This window comes from Hordeum vulgare, chromosome 4H, assembly GCF_904849725.1.
Source record: "Hordeum vulgare subsp. vulgare chromosome 4H, MorexV3_pseudomolecules_assembly, whole genome shotgun sequence".
Lineage (NCBI taxonomy): Eukaryota > Viridiplantae > Streptophyta > Magnoliopsida > Poales > Poaceae > Hordeum > Hordeum vulgare.
In genome coordinates, this window is record NC_058521.1 from 303,962,640 (window position 1) to 303,971,040 (window position 8,401).

Here is an 8,401-nt window from a genome sequence, read left to right on the forward strand (position 1 = left end):
CATCAACTCACGCACCTCCTGTATCCACTCCTCCAGCTCCAGGACATTCTGCAGAAGACTTCATAGACGTTCTTCTATCAACCCCATCATCAGCTGCCCAAAGAGACGAATAGTTCTATACCTTTTGAACTTTTTGGTAACTTGTTGCCAAAGGGAAGGAAATGTATAAATCATAGACTTTGTGTGAGAGAGATTTTTTGATTTATTTGCTCTCGTTTGGTCTCCAAACATTGATCTTTTGGATAACTTTATCTTGTGTGTGATCATATGCTTTATCTTGTGTGATGCTAGATTACTATATTTTAGCTATTCGTGTGATGATCATTGACTTATCTTATTGGTGTCATGTGCTTACTATTCATTCTTATCTTGTTTACGCACCACCAAGATGTATGTGACATGGAAGAATGACCCATGATCTTAATTGATTTTGCATTTGCATTCAAACGAAAAATTTAAATAATGCACAAATTTAGGGGTAACTCTTTCTTTTCACATATTTCTCAAAGCGTGGATGCTAATCATTGATCTATCTTTTGTGGAAGCTTTGATCTATATGTTGTCATCAATTACCAAAAAGGGAGAGATTGAAAGCACAATTTCTCCTTTGGGTCGTTTTGATAATTGATCGCAACATATATATCATTGGACTAAGATGTTTTCCAATTATATTTCAGAAAAGTTTAAAATAGGCTATGGCTAAATGCTTTATGTGGAGATGCCCCTTGATGCAATAAAGGAATAATATTGGCTCAAGATTCAAGCTAGAAGACTCTTCATTTTCTATTTTGTGACAAACCACATTTAAATCCATAGGAAAGCCAATACTATTAAAAGAAGGTGAGGTGGTAAAATGAACGGATTGATCGAAGTGCTCTAAGTTAGCCACCAAAAATACTCAGTCATTTTTCCCACAAAACCATTCTGTCAAATTACACATACACAAATTCGGTGTCACCAACTTTCATATTTCGGACCCACCGAGTTTAACCTCTTACAGAAACCCTAGTCATTCCCACCAAATTGGGCATCCGAATCCATATCAGTGCTACCGGGTTCGGGTGACCAACTTTCGGGTGCCTCTATACACACAATCGCAATTTCTGAGTTTGAGTATCTGTGCCACCGAGTTTGGCCATCAGACCGTTAGCCACATTTTAGGTGCCACGTAGTTTCATATATCGCTCTCAGTGAGATTCAAAAGTTCACACCTTTGTGCTAATCGATACCACCGAGTTTTCAACTTTGGTGTCACCGATTTTGCCACTTTGTGTGTAACGGTTTGTGGGGACCCCGACTTATAGATCGAGATCGCCATGCTCAGTGATCCCAGAGATCAATGCTCATCGAACACAGATATCGATTAAAAGAGTCTTACATCCAAGTACCAATTATTACATCACATGACCAAATAGTCAAGTTCACAAGGCAGGGCCTAAGGCCAAATCACTCTGATACAACTAGTTGTAGAAAATCATAGGGGCTAAGCGGGTGCCCATACCATCTATCCTACACCGACAGGCACTCTGACTCGGAAGCGTCCTAGTTCGCAGGGGCGTCTCCGAAGACGTGCTCATGTCCAAACTCCGGTCCTTCCATGTCTAGTCAATAACATAACCAGTGGCAAGCCAATGAGTACTTTGAATGTACTCGCAAAAATCCCATGATATGAATAATGAAAGTGAAGGATAACAATAACATGTTTCTTTGGTGGAACTTCTCTTGGTGGAATGATCATGAATATGCATCAAATAGAAGAATTACTTTTGAAGAACAGGTTTCAGATATCAGTATATCTGTCGAGGGTTGAACCATCTGGGCTCACCCTGTATGCCAAGTCACCAGGCTTGGTCATATCATTACTTTCGTAACAACACCATTTCAACACCACACACACACACACTTGGGTTATGCGGAAACAACTAGACGTAGTTTAAGTAGGATTACCCAACTGTCCTTGACCGTGGACACGGCTATTCGAATAGTTTTACACTCTGCAGAGGTAGTATGCTGGACCCATGAGATCCGGGAAACTTCCGTGTCATCCATGACTCGTGGTATATAACATACCCGAGGTAAGTACTCGATCAATGCCTTTCCCCTGACGATACTAGACAAAGAGGTCCACTCGATTGGTACCCAACCCACATCTTGTACGTCTTACGAGCACCGACTCTAGACAATATCAACCATGCGGGGACAAACGGTATGCCTGGAACTCATAAAAATGGCATAGTCGTCCTACCTGGCACGACCCCATCACGAGAGTGACCACACATCACTCCCGCCACTAGTAATGTGGCTGTTTGCTAGCACCGACCAGAGTAATTAACATAGCTCCGTCCCATAAGGGGTAACATGGTCGTACTGGTAAGGTTGGGACGGTCGAAATATCATAAATCTGATCCCATTTCCGAAACCATACTCACACAAATACCAGGTGCATCACTTCACCAAAAGTGACCACCTAACTCATCATCACCCTCGGGCATTAGTGGCACCCGACGAGGTTTTCGTAAACTCTTGCTTAATACCACCAACATGCTCATGCTTGTTTAGTCTATCATTACTTGTCAACATGATACTAGCATGACCCTCAAGAAGGGGTAGGATCAAGCTCAATGCATGTGCTCCGAAGGAGCCAACGGTAACATCATATCAAATGATTTACCGGCACTTATGATCATATGCAACGAAAATACTTGCTATCTTAATCATGCAAAGTAATATATGCTCAGTCATGGTCGAAGGGCTGCTTGCCTTGGTCAGCTAGGTATCCGGGGTCTTCGAGGTCTTCCGCTCCGATTCCCTCGTCATACGGATTTTCCATCGTCGATAAAACAATAAATAAGAAATAGCTCACACAGGAACATATCACGAAATCAATTAAAAAACGTTCTTTATTACTGATAAATCTAAGGTGTTATTTTGAGAAATATTCGTCTTAATTTCTCTTGAAGGAACATTTTTGAAATTAACCAATTAGAAGCAAAACTATTCCAATTTAGTCCTTTTCTTATTGTAAAACAACATAGTTGTAGAAAAATTCATCCAATCATATTATTAAATACTACATATTTTTAGAAGAATAACAGTGGAAAAATTATATTTTTACACTAGTTAAATGTTCTTATAAAAATCTTAGAAACCGGGTTTCTAAAATAAAAGAAAAACGGGCTAAACTCCTCGCCTGGCTCGGCCTGTAGCTGGGCTGGCCCATGGACAACCGACAGCCTGCCGAGGCGCGTGCACCGTCAGGTTTGAACCTGACGTGTGGGGCCCTGCAATCAGTGGATGTGGACAGCGCGGGGGAGGAGGTTGGGCCATCGACATGTGGGGCAGACCCGTGGGGGTCGTCTCCTACCTCTGGCCAGAGAGGAGGAGGAGCACGCCGGCGAGGTTGCCGACGCTCTCGAGCCCCAACAAGGACTGGAATGGGTTCGCCTTGTTGTCTCCTACCTTATGGTGGTCGGAACAACGTCGGAGAGGCAGCGGTTCGCCGGCGACCCGGAGGCCGTGGCGGAGGAGTTTCGGGAGGCGATCGAGGAGGTGGCTAGAGACAAGGAAATGCTCGGGCGAGTTGGGGAAAAGCTTCCTGGGTTTAAGGGATCAGTTCGGTGGGTCGAGGGGAGCATGAGCCGTCGTGTAGCCGGAGATCGGCCGGAGCTCCGAGGCAGAGGGGCCTCGGTCGATCTCGAGCACCGGGGCTCTGCTGGGTTGCTGGGGTGGCTAGGGGGGTGCTAGTGATCGTGGTGAAGCTATCTGAGGGGTGCAGGAGCGAGGGGGAGGGCTATTTATAGGCCCGCGACGGTGAGCTGATTCGGGAGTGCCGGTGACTCACCGTGGCGCGCATGGGAGTGCAGAGAGGGGCCGGGGTAGAAACCACGGCCTCGGGACATGGTATTGGACTGCGAGAACCATCTTCTGCAGAGGGGGAGAGGGAGAACTCGAGCATCCATGCCCGCACAACCTTGGCCAGTTCTGGGCGGTCGGGCACGCGTCGCACGATCTCTAGCGCGGGAGAGGAGGGGCCCTGAGGTTTTCTCGACGTAGAGGGGTTGCCGGGGAAGAGATGGACACCTCGGGGGAGGCTGGAACTGGCCGAGAGCGTCCCCCCACCTTGGTGGCTTCCTGTAGCGCGCCCATAGCGCAGTTTTAGCATGCCACGACATGCTGGTGCGCTCTGAGGCACTTTGGACGTGTTTAGCATGTCCTAGCACTGGCTGGGATTGTGGCTAGCCATTTGGGTCTTGTGGGAGCTTCGGCTGGTCAAGGGAGACAAGAAATACTTAAGCCTAAATTGGAGTTTTTGGGCTTTCCACTTTGAACCAGTGAGGGGCCAGTTGACTGGGGTTAGAGACAGATACTGGCCACCTAATCTATAAGTTTGGAGCAAAGGGGTTGGGTTGAGCTGTAGCTAAGGTGGATTTTCCCTATCTGTCAGAAGGTGCTTGACAGTGGTTTGAGGGGGGTTGCACCCCACCACTGGTGCTGCAACTTAACAGGTTTAGGTTTGGTGCTAAATCATGGGGTTTCACCAACTTTGAGCTCCATTGGACAAGTTTAGCTTGGTAAACTTGATAACACTTCAATATGACCAGATTTGTCCCTTTCAAAGAGAATGTGGGTAAACTAAGTCCCACAAATCCCATTTTTGGTGTGGAGCCCTCATTTGAGGTAATAGGCACTCCTGCAAAGTCTCAGCATCATTGGATCAACTTTGCTATGTAGATTTTCTCTAACTTCATTCTGGACAGAAGGGGCTTTAGGTTTATTTGGGGTACTTAATCACCTTTGATCAAGGTGAAACTTTATGTGGACACCAAATATGTCTTAGAATACCACTGGAATTTTCTAGGATTTTATTGAGAATATTTCCTTTGGAAATATTTCAAAAGGACAAAACAGACACAAATGGCTTTCACGGTTTTATTCAATAATTATAATATAAAATAGGGTTTAAAATCTTATGTATGGAAAATATATGTCCTTCTCCAATTTAGTCAGATTTTTCTAAGGCACAAAAGTATTTTTTCCAAGTAGGAATACCAATTCTGGCCTCAGAAATGGACATGTAATTTAATTAGGAAAATAATTACAAAAATAATTATCTTTGTGGGTTTTTTGGAATATAAGGATAAGTAAAAATCAGATCACCAACTTTGAGTAGAAGCACTGCTTGCTATCAAGGGCATGCAGTGCAATTCAAAGTAGGGTTTTACCTTGAATATTAGAAATAAGTAAAGGTTTCTGGAAATCAATGTTTATGAAATAGGATTTTTATCAACAGATGATCAAACACACAAGCATACAATAAAAATCATGGCACTCACAACATTAGTCTTGAAAAAGTTTTAACAAGCTCAGATTTTCACAATACAGATAAGTGATAGTAAAAACACGGTGTCATAGACCTATCCCCCTTAGAAGAATCTCGTCCCCGAGATTCCTAAGCTAAGTGCTAAAAATGTGTGGAAACTCAGATCAGAGATAGTCTTCACGCTCCCATGTTGCTTCGGCTTCGGTGTGGTTTCTCCAATGAACCTTGAAATACTTGATGGTGCGGCTTCTGGTGCAACGCTCTGCTTCATCCAGAACGCGGATCGGCCTCTCGCGGTAGGTGAGATCAGGCTAAAGGTCAATGGCCTAGTGGTTAATGTCCTTGTAAAGATCGGGACGATTTGGCGCTTGAAGACACTTCCGAAGTTGTGACACGTGGAATACGTTGTGCACACCGAAAGTTCCGGAGGTAGCTCCAACTGATAAGCCACTTCTCCACGCCTTGCCGTGATATTAAAAGGTCCATTGAACCTTGGAGCGAGTTTCCCTTTAACGTGGAAACGCTTGGTTCCCTTGAGAGGTGTGACATGGAGGTACACGAGGTCTCCGGGAATGAACTCCACATCCCTGCGGCGAGAATCCGCATAGCTCTTGTGTCGCGACTTGGCTGCTTTTAGATTTTCTCGGACCACTTGCACCTTCTCTTCTGCCTTGTGCAAAATATCCGGTCCGAAAATCAGCCCTTCACCGGTTTCGGACCAGTTGAGCGGGGTGCAGCACTTTCGTCCATACAATACTTCGAACGGGGCCATTTGGAGACTAGACTGGTAGCTGTTGTTGTATGAAAACTCAATGAACGGCAGGCAGTCTTCCCTTTGGCTCCATGCGCCAAGATGCATGCGTGGAGCATATCTTCGAGAATCTGATTCATTCTTTCCATTTGTCCGTCCGTTTCCGGGTGGAAAGCACTGCTGAAAGAGAGCTTGGTTCCTAGGGCTTCTTGGAACATTTTCCAAAACCTTGAGGTGAACTGCGTGCCTCGGTCAGATACAATCTCCTTGGGAACTCCATGAAGCTTACAATACGCTCAATATAGAGACTAGCCAACTTGTTCCCATCGTAAGTGGTGTTGACAGGAATGAAATGGTCCACTTTGGTCAAATGGTCGACAATAACCCATATAGAGTCATGGCCTCTGCTAGACCTTGGTAAGCTAGTAACAAAGTCTATGTCTATCTTGTCCCACTTCCATTCTGGCACCTTGAGAGGTTGTAGCAGTCCTGTGGGTCGCTGATGCTCAGCCTTGACTTGTTGGCACACGCCGCACTTGGCAACATAAGACGCTATTTCCCTCTTCATGCCATGCCACCAGAATCTTTCTCGGAGATCTTGATACATCTTGGTACCACCGGGGTGAATAGAGTAGGGTGTATCATGTGCTTCCTCTAGGATTAAGTCCTTGAGTTCAGCCTTGTTGGGTACGCATAAACGTTTCCCAAACCACACCACTCCTTGTTCATCCACCGAGAATCTTAGGGCCTTGCCTTCTTGAATCGTCTTCTTGAGGCCTTCAATGCTCTTATGACCCTTTTGGGCCTCGTTGATGTGGTCCACCAGCGTTGGTTTGACTTCGAGGTTATCTAGGAATCCTGATTCCACTAGTTCCAACCCGAAGTTCTCCAATTCTTCATATAAGGTGAGTTGCCTTTCCTTGAGCATGACGTTCAAGGTGCTGATCTTCCGGCTTAAGGCATCAGCCACTACATTGGCCTTACCGGGGTGATATTGAATGCTGAGGTCGTAGTCTTTGATTAACTCCAACCATCTTTGTTGCCTCATATTCAATTCCCTTTGGGTGAAGATATACTTCAGAATTTTGTGGTCAGTGTATATTTCACATCGCTTCCCCACAAGATAATGTCACCACGTCTTCAGAGCATGCACTACTGCTACCAATTCGAGATCATGGGTGGCATAGTTCTCCTCATGCGGGTGCAGTTGCCATACAGATACGCCACGACTCTGCCAACCTGCATTAGAACCCCACCGAGTCCGGTCCTAGAGTCATCACAATATATCACAAACTCCTTGTTGATATCTGGAGTGGCCAATACCGGGGCGGTGGTTGGTCTCTTCTTCAATTCTTGGAAGCTTGCTTCACATTCCGGCGTCCATTCAAACTTCTTGCCTTTCTTCAAGAGCTGAGTCATGGGTCGAGCGATGCGGGAGAATCCTTCTACAAACTTGCGGTAATATCCCGCGAGTCCGAGTAAGCTCCTGACTTCCTTTACGTCAATTGGCGATTCCCTGTTGGTTACCGTAGTAATCTTGGAGGTATCAACTCCCAATCCACTTGTTGTCATGGTATGGCCCAAGAATCCAACTTCGTTCAGCCAAAATTGGCATTTGTTGAACTTGGCATAAAGTTGGTGCTCTTGAAACTTCTCCAATACTAACCTCAAGTGTTGTTCATGCTCTTCCTTGGACTTGGAAAAGATTAATATGTCATCAATCAACACGAGCACAAACTTGTCGAGGTATTCCATGAAGACCTTATTCATGAGGTACATGAAGTATGTTGGGGCATTAGGCAACCCAAAAGACCCAAAAGACATGACACTGCATTCGTACAGACCGTACCGGGTCACGAATGTAGTCTTGGCTATGTCTTGGGTCGGATCTTCAGTTGGTAATATCCATATCGGAGGTCGATCTTGGAGAATACCTTAGCTCCATTTAGCTGATCGAACAAGTCTTCAATCTTGGGGAGTGGGTACTTGTTCTTGATCGTGACCTCATTGAGACAACAGTAATCTATGCAGAGTCTGATGGTTCCATCCTTCTTGGACACGAAGAGAACATGTGATCCCCAAGGTGATGCACTCGGACGAATAAACCCTTTCCTGAGTTACTCATCTAGTTGCTTCTTCAACTCCGCTAGCTCTTGGGATCCCATCATGTAAGGCTTCTTATAGATAGGCCTTGATCCGGGCATGAGCTCAATGATGAATTCGATGTCTCGGTCAGGAGGCATCCCTGGTAGCTCATCAGGAAAGACGTCCGGTTATTCATAGACTATTGGTACTCGATCGAGTTCTTCTTCTGACACGCTGTTAACCCG